This window comes from Neoarius graeffei, chromosome 17 (assembly GCF_027579695.1).
Source record: "Neoarius graeffei isolate fNeoGra1 chromosome 17, fNeoGra1.pri, whole genome shotgun sequence".
NCBI lineage: Eukaryota > Metazoa > Chordata > Actinopteri > Siluriformes > Ariidae > Neoarius > Neoarius graeffei.
In genome coordinates, this window is record NC_083585.1 from 4,955,650 (window position 1) to 4,977,985 (window position 22,336).

Below are 22,336 nucleotides of genomic sequence, written 5' to 3' on the forward strand. Positions count from 1 at the left end.
TTCTTATGGTGGAATGCAGTGTTTTCCTTTCTACAAACATAACATTTCTCATTTAAACCAAAAAGTTCTATTTTGGTCTCATCCGTACACAAAACTTTTTCCCAATCGCCTTCTGGCTTGTCCATGTGATCTTTAGCAAACTGCAGATGAGCAGCAATGTTCTTTTTGGACAGCAGTGGCTTTCTCCTTGCAACCCTGCCATGGACACCATTGTTGTTCAGTGTTCTCCTGATGCTGGACTCATGAACATTAACATTAGCTGCTTAGAAGTTACTCTGGGGTCCTTTGTGACCTCGCCGACTATTACACGCCTTGCTCTTGGAGTGATCTTTGTTGGTGGACCACTCCCGGTGAGGGTAACAATGGTCTTGAATTTCCTCCATTTGTATGCAATCCGTCTGACTGTGGATTGGTGGAGTCCAAACTCTTTAGAGATGGTTTTGTAACCTTTTCCAGCCTGATGAGCATCAACAACGCTTTTTCTGAGGTCCTCAGAAATATACTTTGTTCGTGCCATGATACACTTCCACAAACATGTATTGTGAAGATCAGACTTTGATAGATCCCTGTTCTTTAAATAAAACAGGGTGCCCACTCACACCTGATTGTCATCACATTGATTGAAAACACCTGACTCTAATTTCACCTTCAAATTAACTGCTAATCCTAGAGGTTCACATACTTTTGCCACTCACAGATATGTAATATTGGATCATTTTCCTCAATAAATAAATGACCAAGTCTAATATTTTGTCTCATTTGTTTAACTGGGTTCTCTTTATCTACTTTTAGGACTTATGTGAAAATCTGATGATGTTTTCGGTCATATTTATGCAGAAATATAGAAAATTCTAAAGGGTTCACAAACTTTCAAGCACCACTGTATATGCCATTATGCTGCTTTTAAGAGGTTTTGTGTGTGTGTGTGTGTGTGTGTGTATATATATATATATATATATATATATATATATATATATATATATATATATATATATATAATTTATTGATTATGCTGCTGTGATCTGAGCCCTCAAACAGTGTTTTGTTGTATAGTAATGTGCAATGACAATAAGGAATCAATCAATGTTGTACCCCATTTGTTATAGAAATTGCATCTTACAAATTTACTCAAAAATAACTTCATATTTTACAAAGAAACTACATACAATTCCTGATAAATCCCAAAGCCACCCCTCCTAGAACTGCCACCTTATTGTGGTGGAGGGGTTTGTGTGCTTGAATGATCCTAGGAGCTATGTTGTCAGGGGCATTACGCCCCTGTTAGGGTCTCCCAAGGCAGACAGGTCCTAGGTGACAGGCCAGACCAAGAGCAGTTCACCAAAACCCTCATGGAGAATAATCAATCAAGGACTGTGAAGTCGCCCGGTATGGCGCAGCCAGGGCCCCACCCTGGAGTCAGGCCCGGGGTTGGGGCTCGTATGCGAGCGCTTGGTGGCCGGGCCTTTGCCCACGGGGCCCGGCCAGGCTCAGCCTGAAGCGGTGACGTGGGCCCAACCTCCTGTGGGTTCACCACCCACAGAGGTAGCCATAGGGGGCCGGTGCAGTGTGGATTGGGTGGTAGTCGAAGGCAGGGGCCTCGACGACCTGATCCCCGAACACAGCGGCTAGCTTTTGGGACATGGAATGTCACTTCGCTGGGGGGGAAAGAGCCTGAGCTTGTGCGGGAGGTTGAGAGGTACTGGCTAGAGAAAGTCGGGCTCACCTCCACGCACAGCTTGGGCTCTGGAACCCAGCTCCTTGAGAGGGGCTGGACTCTCCACTTTTCTGGAGTCGCCCATGGTGAGCAGTGGCGGGCTGGTGTGGGCTTGCTTATAGCTCCCAGCTCAGCCACCATGTGTTGGAGTTTACCCCAGTGAATGAGAGGGTCACCTCTCTGCGCCTTCGGATTGGGGAGAGGGCTCTTGCTGTTGTTTATGCCTATGGGCCGAATAGCAGTATAGAGTATCTGGCCTTCTTGGAGTCCCTGGGAGAGGTACTGAGAGGTGCTCAGACTGGGGACTCCATTGTTCTACTGGGGGACTTCAATGCTCACGTGGGCAATGACAGTGACACCTGGATGGGCGTGGTTGGGAGGAACGGCCTCCCCGATCTGAACCCGAGTGGTGTTTTGTTATTGGACTTCTGTGCTAGTCATGGTTTGTCCATAACAAACACCATGTTCGAGCATAGGGGTGTCCATAAGTGCACGTGGCACCAGGACACCTTAGGTTGGAGGTCGATGATCAACTTTGTTGTCATTTCATCTGATCTCCGGCCCTATGTCTTGGACACTCGGGTGAAGAGAGGGGCTGAGCTGTCAACTGATCACCACCTGGTGGTGAGTTGGATCCGCTGGTGGAGGAGGAAGCCGGACAGACCTGGCAGGCCCAAACGTATGGTGAGGGTCTGCTGGGAACATCTGGCCGAGCACTCTGTCGGGGAGGTCTTTAACTCCCACCTCCGGGAAAGCTTCTCCCAGCTTCTGAGGGAGGCGGGGGACATTGAGTCTGAGTGGACCATGTTCTCTACCTCCATTGTAGACGCAGCTGTTTGGAGCTGTGGCCGCAAGGTCTCTGGTGCCTGTCGTGGCGGCAATCCCCGAACCCAATGGTGGACACCGGAAGTAAGGGATGCCGTCAAGCTGAAGAAGGAGTCCTATCAGGCCATGTTGACCTCCGGGACTCCTGAGGCAGCTGACAGGTATCAGCAGGCCAGGCGTGCTGCAGCTCGGGCAGTTGCGGAGGCAAAAACTCAGAACTGGGAGGAGTTCAGGGAGGCCATGGAGAAGATCAGTCAGCCTCGAAGAAATTCTGGCAAACCATCCGGTGCCCCAGGAGGGGGAAGCAGTACTCTGCCAACACTGTTTACAGTGTGGGTGGGGAGCTGTTGACTTCGATTGGGGACATTGTCGGGCGGTGGAAGGAATACTTTGAGGATCTCCTCAATCCCACCGTCATGTCTTCCATTGAGGAGGGGAAGGCTGAGGACTCAGAGGTGGACTCGTCCATTACCCAAGCCGAAGTCACTGAGGTGGTTTGCAAGCTCCTCGGTGGCAAGGCACCGGGGGTGGATGAGATCCGCCCTGAGTATCTCAAGTCTCTGGATGTGGTGGAGCTGTCTTGGCTGACACGCCTCTGCAACATCACGTGGTGGTCGGGGACAGTGCCTCTGGAGTGGCAGACTGGGGTGGTGGTCCCTCTTTTTAAGAAAGGGGACCAGAGAGTGTGCTCCAATTATAGGGGAATCACACTTCTCAGCCTCCCAGGGAAGGTTTACTCCAGGGTACTGGAGAGGAGAATTCAGCCGATAGTCGAACCTCAGCTCCAGGAGGAACAATGCGGTTTTCATCCTGGTCGCGGAACACTGGACCAGCTCTATACCCTTCATAGGGTGCTCGAGGGTTCATGGGAGTTTGCTCAACCAGTCCACATGTGCTTTGTGGATCTGGAGAAGGCATTCAACCATGTCCCTCATGGTATTCTGTGGGGGGTGCTTCGGGAGTATGGGGTTCGGGGCTCTTTGCTAAGGGCTGTCCGGTCCCTGTACGAACGGAGCAGGAGTCTGGTTTGCATTGCCAGCAGTAAGTCAGACATGTTCCCAGTGCATGTTAGACTCCGGCAGGGCTGCCCTTTGTCACCGGTTCTGTTCATAATTTTTATGGACAGAATTTCTAGGCGCAGCCAAGGGCCGGAAGGAATCCTGCACCTCCAAGTCCGAGGCCATGGTTCTCGACCGGAAAAGGGTGGCTTGCCCTCTCCAGGTTGGTGGAGAAGTCCTGCCTCAAGTGGAGGAGTTTAAGTATCTCAGGATCTTGTTCACGAGTGAGGGAAGGATAGAGCGTGAGGTCGACAGGCGGATCGGTGCAGCCTCCGCAGTGATGCAGTCGCTTTACCGGTCTGTTGTGGTGAAGAAGGAGCTGAGCCAAAAGGTGAAGCTCTCGATTTACCAGTCGATCTACATTCCAACTCTCACCTATGGTCATGAGCTTTGGGTAATGACCGAAAGGACAAGATCGCGGATACAAGCGGCCGAAATGAGTTTTCTTCGCAGGGTGGCTGGGCGCTCCCTTAGAGATAGGGTGAGAAGCACAGTCACTCAGGAGGAGCTCGGAGTAGAGCCGCTGCTCCTCCACATTGAGAGGAATCAGCTGAGGTGGCTCGGGCATCTCTTTCGGATGCCTCCTGGACGCCTCCTTGGGGAGGTGTTCCAGGCATGTTCCCCCAGGAGGAGGCCCCGGGGAAGACCCAGGACACGCTGGAGGGACTATGTCTCTCAGCTGGCCTGGGAAGGCCTTGGTGTTCTCCCCGAGGAGTTGGCCGAGGTGTCTGGGGAAAGGGAAGTTTGGGCTTCCATGCTCAGACTGCTGCCTCCGCGACCCAGCCCCGGATAAGTGGATGAAGACGAGACGAGATGAGATGAGATCCCAAAGCCAGAGAAATAAATTTTCAAACTCTAAATGGAGTGTACCATCCAGTGATCTGTTGCGACAGTGGTTAATTATTGAAACCAGGAATTGTGTGTTTTGTGAAAATAATGAAACCTCTGATCATTTATTTTTCCAGTGTATGTCTGCAGAAGCCTTGTGACTGGATGGACATGACTGGCTTGACCTGAAGGTTTTTCATTTGGAAAACTTTACTCAAAAGGACATTGTTTATGGACAACAGGAAAAATGACTTTTTGGTGAATGTCATTATTATCCTTTGTAAATTCTATATCCACAGATGGAAGTACATGAAGGTGAAACCCAGGTGTTGTGGATTTCATAATGAGTTTCTTACACTAAAGCCGTTCAGGTCACGAAAACGAAAGATGCAATTAAACTTTTAAACATTGAAGAGCATGATTTACAAGAAAAGCCTGAGCCTCATAAATGTGTTTTTCTTTTGTTTGTTTGTTTGTTTGTTTGTTTGTTTTGTTGTAATTTATATGCACCTGTTCCTTATGATCTGAAGGAAACATTAGTGCCAAGTAGTTTGTATATGGGTCCGTCTCAGAAACTGGTCTCTCATTTGGGACATTATGGTCAAAAAATACATTTTTTAATTTTACAATTTTTTTTTTGCATTTACTTAACACTCAATGTTTCTTTTGTCATGTTTAATAAGAATAAAGATAGCATCTTGCTTTATCTGGCATCCACTGTGGAAAATTTTAACGATGTTCTGAAGTTCACTTGCATAACATGGAAACATGTATGCATTTAAAAACCCTCTTTTATAACCAAGGAATATCTTTTTCTGTGCATATATTTGTTTCTTTAAATGCAATTATTGGACAGAAAAAACAAAAACATATTTGTTATCATTATTTTAAAATTTTACTCCTTAGTTTTGACTGTTCATCAGTTATCATACATTTTATTAAAATTTACTTTGTTGTGCCTACAGGATATCATGTAGATACACCCCTTATTTTGTACTAAATTATCAATTAGCATAATAGTAATACACAGACAAAAGTTTGAAACTGTCACACAATATCCCATTGATTTATTCAATTATTTGCTTTTTCATCACTCACATAACATGGAAATACATGGGGTTTTTTCTTTACTAGTTTCTTTTTACAGTGAAGATATCATTACTTATATCGCATCTGAACAAGTTGCAGATTTACACTCTGCATTAAAATTTAATCATTCTCACAACTTAAAGTTAAATTATATTTTGATTACAACCAGGGGCGGCACGGTGGTGGAGTGGTTAGTGCTATCGCCTCACAGCAAGACGGTCTGGGTTCGAGCCCCGTGCCCAATGAGGGCCTTTCTGTGTGGAGTTTGCATGTTCTCCCAGTGTCCGCGTGGGTTTCCTCCAGGTGCTCCGGTTTCCCCCACAGTCCAAAGACATGCAGGTTAGGTTAACTGGTGACTCTAAACTGAGTGTGAATGGTTGTCTGTGTCTATGTGTCAGCCCTGTGATGACCTGGTGACTTGTCCAGGGTGTACCCCGCCTTTCGCCCGTAGTCAGCTGGGATAGGCTCCAGCTTGCCTATGACCCTGTAGAACAGGATAAAGTGGCTAGAGATGATGAGATGAGATTACAACCAGGTCAGGGGGCGCTGGTGTTGTAGGAGCTGCGCTGTGTGCTGCTTCAGTGTCTGGCCTTGGCACTCTGCACACTTCTTTTGCCATATTCCGTCATCCCGACCACAGGTCAGGAGATCGATGGCATGGTAGCCATGCCTGATGCGAGCAGCATTGTCTGTCCTTCCAGTGATGGCATTTAGGGTATGAAGCTTCAGGTCAATGTTTGTGCAATACTCACACAGACACATTCTCAGCCGCCAGTCTTGCCGTGGATAAATGTACCTGGGTTTGCACTTGGCAAAGTGAGAGAAGCTGACCTTCATTGACCCTGCTGGTTGTGCGGCAACAAAGTCATCGTAGACTTCTCTCAAGGGCTTTGTCAACAGTGATGCAGCCTGGCCGGTTTTTGATGAGACAAGCTTTTTGTCAGGGATGGGGCAGGAAACACTTTTGTAATATTCCTCAATCTCTTTTTTCATCTTCTCTTGTTTCATGCACTTTGATGCAGCCAGTGACAAAATGCTCCCCTTGCTGACTGCTAGGATGCTGCTGGATCCTCGAAGATTCAGGTATTTTTGACAGGTATTGAGGAGAACATGGCGAGTGTGAAGCAGATCTTTATTTCGCCTGGTGTTGTTCTTTTTCAGCTCAAATATCACAGATTTCCCAATCCTGTGTTCTAATGACTCTGGCTGGAGCGTTTTGAATAGCTGCTTCTTACGAGGTGCAAGGGAATGTACAATATCATTCAGAGTCATTTACAGTGAAGATATCATTACTTATATCACATCTGAACAAGTTGCAGATTTACACTCTGCATTAAAATGTAATCATTCTCACAACTTAAAGTTAAATTATATTTTGATTACAACCAGGGGCGGCATGGTGGTGTAGTGGTTAGCGCTGTCGCCTCACAGCAAGAAGGTCCAGGTTCGAGCCCTGTGGCCAGCGAGGGCCTTTCTGTGCTGAGTTTGCATGTTCTCCCCATGTCCGCGTGGGTTTCCACTGGGTGCTCCGGTTTCCCCCACAGTCCAAAGACATGCAGGTTAGGTTAACTGGTGACTCTAAATTGACCATAGGTGTGAATGTGAATGGTTGTCTGTGTCTATGTGTCAGCCCTGTGATGACCTGGTGACTTGTCCAGGGTGTACCCCACCTTTCGCCCGTAGTCAGCTCATACATGTCAACCCCTTTGGGCGTCCACCTGTAGTATCAGAGGAAGAAATCCATAAAATCCTTATAGCCTTCGAATCGCACCAAACTTTTATTTTGATGTACATTTGTACAATACACATTTACTGCTATCCTATTGTTCATAGGGTAGGCTGCTCCCACTCCAAAGGAAAATACTTTTTACAGACTCAGGGAAAACACTCAAACTCCACTGTCTGTGCACTGTCAGTCAAAATGTAGGCTGCTCCCATTTCAATGGGATACTTTTCACAGAGACCATTTTTGTCCACAGTCAACTTTTCATATAGCCAGAGAAAGCACTCAAACTTCACCATTTTTGTCCACAGTCAATCATGTTTACATATGATCTTGATTATAATCACTGGCAGCCTTCTTTGCCAGCTGTAACTGCCTTTCTGTGGGGGTGATGTCACAACAGAAGTCTGTGTTCAGTTTGCATTGCAGTAGTGCAGTAAGGGTGTCTGTGCCCAGGTTTTTTCTGCAGTCAGTGTGGATTTTCTTGACCTGTGAGAATACCCTCTCACAGTCAGCATTGCTGTGAGGTAGACACAGCAATGCCTCCATAGTTTTTCTCGGGTTTGGAAATCTCTCCTGTCCCATGGGTGTAACCATCTTCAGGATGGAGCTTTACACCACATCAATCCTGATGGGCTTCTCATCTGCATCCAGGAGCTTTATATCTGTATCCTCCAGGAGCTGGTATTCCTCAAACTCCTCTTTGAGTTCCTCCTGGTTCACCAAGGGAGTGAACTTGTTGGCAAGGGAGACAACTGCAAAAGTAAATGAAACATGTTATTGGGTATGTGCAAATCTGTACAAAAAAAGCATAAAACTTGTATGTTTAATGTTAGCCTGTTCATATCAAAATACCACTGTAGAAGGTGTAACATGCTATTCTAACAGCAAAGTTTCTAATTAATCAGCAATAAAAATGTACTCAAAATTGTATCATGTGGTTTCCTCTTTTTTTGTATTTCAGTTAAAAAGATGGACAGTGCTTACTCTTGGTGTAATCCAGGTCTGCTCTTTTTGCAGGGTCAAGTACAACCAGGTCACGGAGAACATCATCTTCCCATGGGAACTTCTGCAACATCTTGTCAGGTGGTCCGCAATGGCTAGCGGCAAATTGTGCTGAGCAATAAAATTACAGATCGTAACTTCTGCCCTTATTACACTTGTTGGTTGATCATCGGTCTTAGGCTTTGCAAACATTGTCATTTGAGGCTGATTCTGTTTCTGGTGCAAATTTCGCTGATGTAGTTTGGACCTCATGTGTTCCCTCACGTCGTAAACTCCAGACGCCACAACTTTTATATCTCGCACACAAACTGTGCAGTGCGCGTACTCCTCATTTTTCGCCTGAACAATGACACCATTAAATGTCTCCTTCCATTCAGGAAGATACCACCCGCCGTATCTCATTTTCTTTCTCTGTGTTCCCATTCTTTCACTCAGCAGACGCTATTCAAAATCTCTCAGGTGTAAACAATGTCGCTCTGCACAACGAGAAAATCGTTCGAACAATGACCGTTTGGCGTGTTTAAATGCAGATCGTGCGCATGACCGGAACGAGCGAAGTCTCGCAGTCGCGATACTGCATGAGGCTTGAGGAATAAACATTCAGTTTCACATAGTCTGGGTTATCTGCCCCTGCATACACGCTGTTCTTTGTCTATAAATTGAGCTTTTGTATGTTTTTGCGATGATCAGCTGACGATGTTCAAGTAAGATACACAAAATAAATTTAGGTCAGAAAATACTGAAAATCCGTAAGACTTTGCTTATACGCCTGTACGCCCTTGAAATGAGCTAAAATCCATATAATTTCCAGACAATCCGTATAGGTTGACATGTATGTCAGCTGGGATAGGCTCCAGCTTGCCTGTGACCCTGTAACAGGATCAAGCGGCTAGAGATAATGAGATGAGATGAGATTACAATCAGGTCAGGGGGCGCTGGTGTTGTAGGAGCCGCGCTGTGTGCTGCTTCAGTGTCTGGTCTTGGCACTCTACACACTCCCTGTATGCACACTTCTTTTGCCATATTCCGTCATCCCGACCACAGGTCAGGAGATCGATGGCATGGTAGCCATGCTTGATGCGAGCAGCATTGTCTGTCCTTCCAGTGATGGCATTTAGGGTATGAAGCTTCAGGTCAATGTTTGTGCAATACTCACACAGACACATTCTCAGCCGCCAGTCTTGCCATGGATAAATGTACCTGGGTTTGCACTTGGCAAAGTGAGAGAAGCTGACCTTCATTGACCCTGCTGGTTGTGCGGCAACAAAGTCATCATAGACTTCTCTCAAGGGCTTCGTCAACAGTGATGCAGCCTGGCCGGTTTTTGATGAGACAAGCTTTTTGTCAGGGATGGGGCAGGAAACACTTTTGTAATATTCCTCAATCTCTTTTTTCATCTTCTCTCATTTCATGTGCTTTGATGCAGCCAGTGACAAAATGCTCCCCTTGCTGACTGCTCAGATGCTGCTGGATCCTCAAAGATTCAGGTATTTTTGACAGGTATTGAGGAGAACATGGCGAGTGTGAAGCAGATCTTTATTTCGCCTGGTGTTGTTCTTTTTCAGCTCAAATATCACAGATTTCCCGATCCTGTGTTCTAATGACTCCGGCTGGAGCGTTTTGAATAGCTGCTTCTTACGAGGTGCAAGGGAATGTACAATATCATTCAGAGTCTCTACGAGTCTGCAAGGACTGTGTGGAAAAGTTGCACAGGCCCGAGCCTTTGCCTTTCTTCTGGCTCCTTGACTCCATGATGACAATGGGGTGCGAGTGGAAGCCTGTGGTATGCTGCTGGATGGCTGGGAAGCAGCAGCTGCAGATACTGAAACAGTAAAAATGATTAAATAAACTTGTAACAATTTTTGAAACACAAGTGTGTAACTTGTGAAAAATATATTTTCAGTAATACTATTTAAATATAATGATCATCAATATATTTCTATTGTAATGTTTAATTTGCAGTGTACATGCAGAATTTCACAGCTATGATTAATTTCATAACCAGGATATAACACAAAGTGACGATTCTAAAACATTCATCAGTCTACAGTTTATAAAAAAAATTATGATAATCATTCACATCAACATCTTTAAAAATCTTTTTTTTGACTGCATGCACTAGAACATTCAAAGAAAAATCATTCAATCAATTTTTTAAATAAAAAAGTTTATTATGTTAATATTATTATCTTTCTTTTCACTACTGGTAAACACAAATAGATGGGAGATATTTCTAAAAAGCAGCTGAACAATGTCAGTAGTGGCCATGACATTCAGATTAAATGGCTTTTACAGCTTTATATTTTAAGTGTCACTTAAAATAGAGAGCTCTGAGAAATTACAACTTACACCAAACATTATTACTAAGTGGAATTTACTTCCCACTTTCCTAATTAGATTTAAGTTTATTATTAATAGACAATACATGGTACCTCTTTTGTTCACTCGCTTTTCTCTTTCCGTCTGGGCTCTCTTCTCCCTCTGATGGCGTTGTTTCTGGGGGTGTAAGCTCACCCACCACTTTGCCTTCGCCTGCCTCCACTTCTCTCTCTGCTCCTCTTTAGCAGCTCGAGTCAATCTAGGTTGCTCTGGCTGCTCTGCTTTCTTTTGGGCTCTCATCACCTGCATCTGAAGCCTGCTTTATTCTCTCTGAATGGCCTGCACACACACACACACACACACACACACACACACACACACACACACACACACACACACACAAGTTAGCTTTGTATTTGGCAACTTTTCAACACGTTATGATGAATAACCCTGTTACATAAAAATGAAACTTGCAGTAATTGCAATATTCAGGTATGCTTCGCTTCATTCATTTATACTGCCATACACATATTCTTATTGACAAATATATCAACAATAGATGCATTTGCAAAATATGTCTAATGCACACTTTGATTTAGGTTTTTGTAAAAAATGTACCTTCTTTTCTTCAGAACAATTTTTTTCTGTAGGCTTTTGTTGCCTCTCTGCCTCTTTGGATGTATTCAGCCCATCTCTCAGGTTCATTTTGTTGCAGTCGGTCTTTCCAATCGCGTGTCGCCTCAGCAGCAGTTTTCCTTTTTTTGAGCAGTGGGGATGGAGTAAGACGGAGTGTGTGTCTCTAAAAGATGGATCCTTAGCCTTGAACTATGGCACGAAGCCATTGACCTGATTAAAAGTAAAACAGCTTAATGACTTTTATTTGAAATTTTTGAATAAATTTAGAATCAATCCACAGGTATTGAAGGTTGTTTAAAAAAAATATCAGGATAGTTAATTAAAACAAGAAATGGTAGCAATGCGTATACCAAAGCTCATCTGAAAGATTCAGTACAGTCACAAAGCATTCTCAATCTTCACAGAAAATACTAATTACAGCAAATTATTCCTGTAACATTCTTGTGCATGCTAAAATATATCGGCATTAAAAATTTGATGTGATTACAATAAGAATTTATATTAAACTGGACATGAACAAAAAAACTTAATTTTCCCTTTAGGGTGGGCATTACTTTCAAATGAGCAAAAAAAAAAATTCAGCAGCACTTCCCCTAGATTATTAATTTCATAAACCCCCTTTCCCCCTATCCTCAGTTTGCCAACTGGCAATACTGCCCCCATACTAAACTAATCTTAAATAGTTTCCAAACTATTGCCTTTTTAATTTCATTAGGTTTGCAAGCCAAAGAAGAAGAAGCCTTTATTTCTCACATGTACACTCAAGCACAATGAAATTCCTCCTCTGCATTTAATCCATCTAAAGCAGTGAATACACACATGCATATACAAGTGAGCAATGAGCACACACACATGCACAGAGTAGTGGGCAGCTATAAACCCCTTGCACTGATGTCACATTTACGTTAGCAACTGTCGCTACTCTAGTCCTGGGGGACAAGTGAACTTTGTTTACATACAGTTCACATACTGAAGCCAAGCAAAGATGTCTGACATCTGTTGCTGTTGTCCTAAGAAAACTACAGCTAAAAAAGCTTTACTATCGGATTACTTGGATAATCTAAGTCAGAAAGAATAGAATAGAATGCCTTTATTGTCACTATACACATGTACTATGAGATTAAAGCATATCTAATAACAGTGCAAACAGCATGTAGAGTGAGAGAGAGAGAGAGAGAGAGAGAGAGAGGAAGGGGGGGAGTGTGTAAGGGGGGTCCTGAGGTGTATGTGTTGTTACACATTATGGAGTGAGGTATTGCTCATTGCACATATAAATTATTGCACAGAGAGAGTCACATTATAAATTACTGCACGAGAGAGTCACATTATAAAATAAAATATTACACATTTATGAAGTATTGCAAGGTAAGGTAGGTGCACAGACTTGAGGTGTATGTGCTGTGTGTAAGGTGCACAGTCCTGAGGTGTATGTGCTGTGTGTAAGGTGCACAGTCCTGAGGTGTATATGTTGTGTGTAAGGTGCACAGTCCTGAGGTGCATGTGCTGTATGTAAGGTGCACAGTCCTGAGGTGAGGTGAATGTGTTGTGTTTCACATTATGGAGTGAGGTATTGCACATTATAAAAGTATTGCACAGAGAGAGTCCCTTATAATGTACTGCACATTATAAATTATTGCACGAGGAGAGTCACATAGTAAAATAAATAGACTATAAAGTCAGAGCATATCCAAGTTCAGGGCGGTTATGGCTTTTGGAAAGAAGCTGTTTTTGAATTGGTTTGTCTTTGTCCTGATGCACCCGTAGCCAGGGCCGGAGTGGGCCCTGTTTTCAGTCCGGGAGTTTAATTCACATTCAGGCCACTTTGAAATGGAGGAGGAATTTGAGTACATTAAAAAAGATAAAACAAATAACTGTTCTTTCACAATGCTTTTTATTTGGTTTAAATTCAGGTAGTGACAATGTATGTTGTTCGTCGTTCTCTGCATTACTTTAGGGTTAATAAAACTTCCATTACGCGGTAGTTTAATGACCACAAACGTAATGCAGAGACCGACGAACGATTTCATCTAGTATGAGACGGGGCTCCACTTAAAATTGGATGGTGTGTGGCCGCGTGTCTAATCCGCATATACATTTATCTGTGTCACCAACATGTCCCAAAGTTCCTTAGTGAAAATATTTGAAAACACATCCAAAGGACATGCATCTTCAGAAATCGGCATCTTCGGCCCGGGTGTGGGAATGAACTTTTACGTCAGGGGCGAAATCCAGCTGACTGCCACTCCAAATAGCAAAGCAGTGAGTATGGCTGATTGTTTCGTGTTATTTAAGACGAATTACACAACACATTTTTAGTCACATAGTCTTAAAATAACGAAAGCACCCATCTTGCGTGCATTTGAACCAATGCTTGTGCATTACATGCCGCATACGCCTCGAAAATAATGGCAAATCAACAATGCTGGGTACTCAGCAACCGGCAGATAAAGCGTGAGGGCGCATTAGGCAACTCAAAAATGGTTAAATGAAATGTAGGCTAAAGCAAGTGTTCGATTCTGCTTAGAATATTGGCATACGCATACACCTCTTCTAAGTTATATATTTAACAACAATTATTTAACATCAAATATGACTTCTAGGCCTATGTGTTCATAACCACAATGTGCGCACGCCTGTGGAAATGCACGGTGTGACAGCGAGATGAAATAGGCTGGATGAGGAAATAACGCGCAACAGCACATTTGGGACCTGTTCATCTAAAATTGTTAATAACTGGGATGTAAAGCAATGTCCGGTTCTTCTTAGAATTAAGACATACACCACATCTATACCGTGTAAATTGTGAGATTTCACATGACATCAAAAAGCTGAATTGAAATCGCAAACTATCGACACATTATAGGCCTAGCATAGACTGATAAAATCGACAAACAGGGTTATCATACTCCATATCTTTCGTAACCTACCAGCTGGTCTTGAGAACATATCTGTCAATTTGGCACATTTTGCTGCCACCTCCTTCCTTTTTTTAAGCTTCGCCCTTTCGGTTCCACCTGGCCTCTTTCTGCCCTCCATCACTGACGTGCGCTGTTTCGCGCCAATGTTGTTTAAGTTCCCCGCAATACAGAGGAGGAGTCTTGGACCAAACCAACTGCAATAGAGGGGAGGGGAGAATTTCCTTATTTGGTAGCGCCTATTTAATCTGCTGCGATGCTGTCGGCGTCTGGGCTGCCATGTGAAAATGCAGAGTGCAGTTGAATTGATGATTAATGCAAGAATAAGATCAGTGACCAAAATTAGTGAAAATTATTTTCCCCATGCTCCAAGCAGGCCACCATTGATGGTTTGGGCCGGGGATGGTCCCGGCTAAATATAGGGCCACCCCGGCATTGCCTGTAGCGCCTCCCTGAGGGCAACAGGTCAAACAGATCAAAGCCAGGGTGGGAGCTGTCCTTGATAATGTTCTTAGCTCTGCTAAGGCAGCGGGAGGTGTAAATGTCCATCAGGGAGGGGAGAGGGCAGCCAATGATCTTCTGTGCTGCCTTAACTACCCTCTGGAGCCTCTCCCTGTCTACAGCAGTGCAGCTGCCGTACCATACTGTAATACAGTATGTCAGCAGGCTCTCGATGGATGAGCAGTAGAAGGTCAGCAGCAGGTTGGAGTTTAGGTTGTACTTCCTGAGGACTCTCAGGAAGTGTAGCCACTGCTGAGCCTTCTTAATGACTGCTGTGATGTTTACTGACCAGGAAATGTCGGCAGAGATGAGGACGCCGAGAAACCGGAAGGTGTGGACCCTCTCCATGTACACGTTGTTGATGTAGAGGGGGTCTAGGTCGGTGCTGTGCTTCCTGAAGTAAACAATGAGCTCTTTGGTTTTCTTGGTGTTCAGAGCGAGGTTATTTTCTGAACACCAGGCTGCCAACTTCAGGACCTCCTCTCTGTAGGCTGCCTCGTCTCCCTTTGAGATGAGTCCGACCACTGTGGTGTCATCAGCAAACTTGATGATGAGGTTGTTGTTGTGGGTCAAACTACAGTCATAGGTGTAGAGGCAGTACAGGAGGGGGCTCAGCACACAGCCCTGTGGAGAGCTGGTGCTCAACATGTAGGTGGAGGAGAAGTGGGGGCCAAGTCTCACAGTCTGGGGCCGGTTAGTAAGAAAGTCCTTTAACCAGGCACATGTGAGAGGGGGGAGGCTGAGAGTGTCCAGTTTTCTAATAAGGATGTCTGGGATTATTGTATTAAAAGCTGAACTGTAATCCACAAAGAATGTGCGGACGTAGCTCTGCTGCTGCTCCAGGTGGTTCAGTACAGAGTGAAGATCTATGGCGATGGTGTCCTCTGTGGATCTGATCGCGCAATATGTGAACTGGTAGGGGTCGAAGTCTGGGGGGAGGTGGTCCTTGATGTGCTGAAGAACTAGTCTCTCAAAGCACTTCATGATTACCGGGGTGAGGGCCACAGGACGGTAATCATTCAGGCTGGTGATGGGAGACTTCTTCAGCACTGGGATTATTGTTGCAGATTTTAGGCAGGGCAGGATGATGGCCTGAGCCAGGGAGAGGTTAAAGATCCTGGTGAAGGTAGGGGAGAGCTGGTGGCGCATGCTCTGAGCACCTTACCAGGCACACCATCTGGGCCGGCAGCTTTCTTGGGGTTCACTGCCAGGAGCTCCTGTACAGTGAAAGGAGTGGTGTAGGAACTGTGTGGTGGTGGGGACAGGGCAGGAGCAGATGAGTGCTGCTGAGATGTTTCAAAGTGAGCAAAGAAGCGATTTAGCTCCTCTGCTAGTGGCGCACTCCAGTCTCCTGTTGGCGCATCACAGTCTCTGAAGTTTGTGATGTCCTGAATGCCCTGCCACACCTCCCGTGTGTTGTTGCTGGACAGGTGGGACTCTATGCGCAGCCTGTGGTCTGCCTTGGCTTTATTTATTCCTCTTTTCAGATCAGCTCGAGTGGCTCTGTACAGAGCTCTATCACCTGACCTGAAGGCAGCATCACAAGCCCTGAGGAGTGAGTGGACCTGGCTGGTCATCCAGGGTTTCTGGTTTGGGAAGACCCGGGTGTTTTTATCCACCATCACATTCCCGATGCAGAACTTGATATAGTCCAGCACCGTTCCTGTGAATGTCTCCAGCTCCTGGTGTTCAAATAAGTCCCAGTCTGTCTGTTTAAAGCAGTCCTGTAGTTTGGAGAGTGCATTGTCAGGCCAGGTTGTGATAGTCCTTGTGGTGGGCCTGGCTCTGCATCTGAGGGGGATGTAGGCTGGGGAGAGCAGGAGGGAAAGATGGTCTGACTGGCCGAGGTGGGGGAGGGGTATGGCTCTGTACACATGCTTGATGTTGGAGTAAACATGATCCAGAGTGTTCTCCCCTCTAGTAGAACACTTAACATGTTGGTAAAACTTCGGCAGTACAGTCTTCAAGTTGGCCTTATTAAAGTCTCCTGCTATTATGTGAACACTGTCAGGGTGGGCCCACTGCTGTTTGTTAATGGTGTTCAGCAGGAGAGAGAGCGCTGTGTTTACACTGGCGTCAAGTGGAATATACACAGCTGTGACAATCACCACAGTTAGCTCTCTCAGTAGAAAAAAAGGCCGGCATCTTACAGACATATACTCGAGGTCTGGGGAACAGTGTTTATCTATAATTGTTCCGCTGTTACACCAATTATCATGCACATAAATACAGAGCCCCCCTCCTCTACTCTTACCGGAGTTCTTAGTCCTGGCCCAGTGGAGCAGAGTGCGGCCTGCTAGCTGCAAGCTAGCATCGAGTATTTCCGGATGAAGCCAGGTTTCTGTGATAATTAAAAAACAGCAGTCCTGAACATAGCGATTTCCAGCGAGTTGTAATTCTAGATCATCCGTTTTATGCACCAGGGATCTGGCATTGGAGAGATACAGGCTCGGTAGAGGTGGCTTGTGTGGTTGTTCTCTTAGCCTTAGCATAGCACTGGACCTGTGGCCCTGCTCCTGGTTCCTCTCCCTCCTCCATCTGTGCCGCCTCCTAGACCCGACAGCAATCCACGGAGAGCCCGGCGGTCTCGCTATGTTATCTGGGATGTTATGCGTGAAGAGAAAGTCGCTCGAAACAGATATCTGGTGTTGGTCACCGATGGCTAAAAGTGTCTGGCGGGTGTACTGGATGTTTGCAGAACCGATGGTGCACAAACAAGCAAGAAAGAAATACAAAAACAAACAAAAAAAGAGCACTGAAAAGGAGAGCCATAAGCCGCTGCAACCACGCGCGCCGCCATCTTTATGAAAGAGATGGAGAAAAGAAGTGAAGGATAAATATATGCAGAAATTAGAGTTTATTAGCAGTTAAGATCCATACAAAATTCCTCCCAGTCAAATTCCATATTGTTTATAAAATACTACTATTGACCTTTAAATCACTGAATGGTCTCACGCCACAGTACCTGAGCTAAATTCTGGTCCTTTATGACCTGCCATGCCTACTTAGATCAAAAGGTGCAGGCTACCTTAAGGGGCAGAGCCTTTTCTTACAAAGCCCCACAGTTATGGAACAGCCTTCCAAATAGAGTTCGGGCATCAGATGCAGTCTCAGTGTTTACATCTTGGCTGAAAACATACAGTGGTGCTTGAAAGTTTGTGAACCCTTTAGAATTTTCTATATTTCTGTAGAAATATGACCTAAAACATCATCAGATTTTCACACAAGTTCTAAAAGTAGATAAAGAGAACCCAGTTAAACAAATGAGCCAAAAATATTATACTTGGTCATTTATTTATTGAGGAAAATGATCCAATATTTCATATATGTGAGTGGCAAAAGTATGGGAATGTTTGCTTTCAGTATCTGGTGTGACCCCCTTGTGCAGCAATAACTGCAACTAAATGTTTCTGGTACTGTAACTGTTGATCAGTCCTGCACACCGGCTTGGAGGAATTTTAGCCCATTCCTCCGTACAGAACAGCTTCAACTCTGGGATGTTGGTGGGTTTCCTCACATGAACTGCTCACTTCAGGTCCTCCCACAACCTTTCGATTGGATTAAGGTCAGGACTTTGACTTGGCCATTCCAAAACATTAACTTTATTCTTCTTGAACCATTCTTTGGTAGAATGATTTGTGTGCTTAGGGTCATTGTCTTGCTGCATGAACCACCTTCTCTTGAGATTCAGTTCATCGACAGATGTCCTGACATTTTCCTTTAGAATTCACTGGTATAATTCAGAATTCATTGTTCCATCAATGATGGCAAGCCCTCCTGGCCCAGATGCAGCAAAACAGGCCCAAACCATGGTACTACCACCACCATGTTTCACAGATGGGATAAGGTTCTTATGCTGGAATGCAGTGTTTTCCTTTCTCCAAACATAGCGCTTCCCATTTAAACCAAAAAGTTCTATTCTGGTCTCATCTGTCCACAAAACATTTTTCCAACAGCCTTCTGGCTTGTCCACGTGATCTTTAGCAAACTGCAGACAAGCAGCAATGTTCTTTTTGGAGAGCAGTGGCTTTCTCCTTGCAACCCTGCCATGCACACCATTGTTGTTCAGTGTTCTCCTGATGGTGGACTCATGAACATTAACATTAGCCAATGCGAGAGAGGCCTTCAGTTGCTTAGAAGTTACCCTGGGGTCCTTTGTGACCTCGCTGACTATTACACGTCTTGCTCTTGGAGTGATCTTTGTTGGTTGACCACCCCTGGAGAGGGTAACAATGGTCTTGAATTTCCTCCATTTGTACATAATCTGTCTGACTGTGGATTGGTGGAGTCCGAACTCTTTCGAGATGGTTTTGTAACCTTTTCCAGCCTGATAAGCATCAACAACGCTTTTTCTGAGGTCTTCAGAAATCTCCTTTGTTTATGCCATGATACACTTCCACAAACATGTGTTGTGAAGCTCAGACTTTGATAGATCCCTGTTCTTTAAATAAAACAGGGTGCCAACTCACACCTGATTGTCATCCCATTGATTGAAAACACCTGACTCTAATTTCACCTTCAAATTAACTGCTAATCCTAGAGGTTTATCTAGGATCCCACAGCAAAGAGCGAACCTTACAGTGCGGCGTCCCACAGGGAAGCTCTTGGGCCGCAGCTATATAACATTTATGTGAATGACATGGCAACGGTCACAGAAAATGGTGAACTTGACCAATACACAGATGACAGCACAGTTCAGACAGCAGGACATACAGTGAACGACATCAGAATAAAAACTGAAGCCGACCTACAGAATGTCGCAAAATGGTCCGACAACAACTTGCTTAATCGGCACCGACCCGTTTTTAGGTTTAGCATGCATAAAAGTACTACATAAATTTGTTTATTGCATCAAGACTTTTTGACTTTGTCAGGAACTTCTATTTAAACAAAATAAAATCCAAAAAAAATTATTTTACTAAATTATAAAATGCTCTGGTAAAAATTGTGACCTTTGTGTTGTTAGGGTCAATTTCGACCCAGTTAAAATATAAGATTATAAAACAATAATAAATGCCAAAACTGAAATCATAAACACACAATCAGCCAACAGCCAGCTCTTCCTCCAACCACTTGAGCTTCAGTCAGGGGCTTTTCTCTTTGCCTGTTTGACAGAACAAACAAAGACAGACATGTCCAGGCATGTAAGGCCAATTGAGTTTAGAGTTGGTGACTTGCAGAGTACACATCTCCAATTTACAGCATGCAACAATGAGAAGAGGACTGAATGTAAGCCAAGCTCTGGATCATATCTTTGCTGATAATGAGGCAGAGGACACAGAGCAGTATAGCGATGGAGATGAGCAGGTCTCTGAGGAGGAAGATGATGTGGCGTATCAACCGGAAGATGCAGACACATCTGATCAGTCTGGTGAGGTTGTCACTGGTGCTGAAGCTGCTCCTGCTGAAACATTCAGATCCAAAAGTGGCAACATCTGTTGGAGCTCAGTACCTCCTGACGTACATGGCAGGACAGCTGCTGCAAATGTCATCAAAATGACCCCTGGGATCACAAGGTTTGCTGTGACGAGAGTAAGTGACATCAAGTCATGTATTGATCTGTTTATGCCATTGTCACTAAAAAAAGTCATAATTGCTATGACAAACCTTGAAGGAAAAAAAGTCCATGGCAACATGTGGAATGACATTGATGAGGAATGCCTGGATGCCTACATTGGTGTTCTTCTCCTTGCTGGAGTCTACAGATCCAGCAATGAGGCCACTGATAGTCTTTGGGACGCATTGGCAGGCAGGAATATTTTTTGAAAAAAAAAAGACTTGTTTTTTGCCCTTTTCTTGAAGTAAATATATATGGCTCGAAATTGACCCAAAACACCATAGATGTTACTATAGTTGATAATATTAAAATTAAAATATATATTTTTTGAACATTTAAGAGATGTGATCTAATACCCCTCAGTAATAGTCAGGTAACAGAACAACCTTTTATTTGTTTACATTATTCTCTTGAGGTTCATTTGACCACTTTTTTATATTGAAAACGAGGGGTATGCTGTTAAAAGAAAGGCCCAGGGGGCCACAACAAAAATATTAAAACCAATCTTTTCATGGATAAGGGAGCCTAACAAGGTAACCAAGAGGTAAGAAACAAATTGGATGATAAATAATTGTTTTAAGGGTATTTTATGGCTGATTTAAGACACGGGTCAAAACCGACCCGTTAACATAAGAGATAGTAACAGAAAGCTAACACCAGAGCAAGGTTAAGTTGAACAATGGGAAAACAAAATTGATGCTAGTGGGAACAACCAAGCAAACAGGGAAAGTACCACTGCTAGAACTAGAGCTCAGGGGACAACAGTTGGAGCAGGTCCCAGCCATAAAGCTATTAGGAGTACATGTAGATCAGCACCTGACCTGGGACTGTCACATAAGTCACTTAGTGAAGAAGTGTAATGTAAGCATGAGTCAACTAAACAGGATTAGAAACAAACTACCTCCTAGGACAAGAAAGGACCTGGCACAAACCCTGGTACTCTCTCACTTGGAAAACATCAAACGCTGGTACTCTCTCACAGCTAAAAACATCAAACACCTCCAAGTAGTGCAAAATAGAGCAGCAAAGTTTGCCCTAGGATGTGATACCAAGACAGACAGTGCAACAATGTTACACATCTTAGGCTGGTTACCGGTGAGCGAGAGAATCCAACACAGAAGCTTTGCTACATTTCATAGGATAATACACACTGGAGTGCCAAAAACATTGTACAACCAACTCACCTTCCAGTCAAACAACAGTCGGTACCAAACTCGATCAACAACAACAAACCCCATCAAATTGCCAAAACCTAAAACCAATGCTGAAAGGAAACACTTCCTCTACCGTATATCTCATTGTGGCAGCGGGGGCGTGGTCAAGTGCCAGTCTGTGACAGGAGGGCGGAGTCAAGGAAGGTAAGTGGCAGAATCACTACACCTGATGTCAATTAACCTGTGTTTGTGTGTCTTCCCAGTGACCGCGCCCTACTTAAGGAGGGAGAGCGAAAGCAGAGGAGCTCATCCCCGAACCAGACGCCAGTTGTGTGTGTGTGTCTGTTTGAATTTATAAGTTGTTCACTGAAAAGTGTGGTAATAAAACCCCAGTTGCTGAACCTGATCTCTGTCCTGCTGTCCTCTGTGCTCCACCCACCCATACAAACTGTTACAGTGGTGCCGAAACCTGGGATCTGGAGCACAGCAGCCGAACAGCCCCATGGAGTCCTCCCCATTTGCTGAACTGGTCCACGCCCTCGCCATGGCCCAGCAAAGCCAGCACCAGGTGCTAGTCACCCTCCGAAAGGAGCAGGAACAGCGGTTCGAGGCCCTGGTGCTGGCCCAGCAAGAAGATTGTCAGGTGTTCCGGCACCTCCTCGCGTCGGCGGGGTCCACCAGCGCTCCCACCGTGGGCCCGTCCCCCCTCACCCTAACCAAGATGGGCCCGCAGGACGACCGCGAGGCATTCATTACGCTCTTCGAGCAAGTCGTGGAGACCTCGGGGTGGCCGATGGAGCAGTGCGTGGTGTGCCTTCTCCCCCTGCTAATGGGAGAGGCGCAGCTGGCCGCGCTACAGCTCCCCGCCGACCGCTGGCTGGCCTACGAGGACCTCCACCGGGCCGTCCTCCAGCGTGTGGGGTGCACCCCTGAGCAGCAGCGTCAGCGCTTCTGCGCTTTGAGGAAGTCGGCCGGCCGTTCGCATTTTGGCCAGCAACTCCGGGACGCCTGC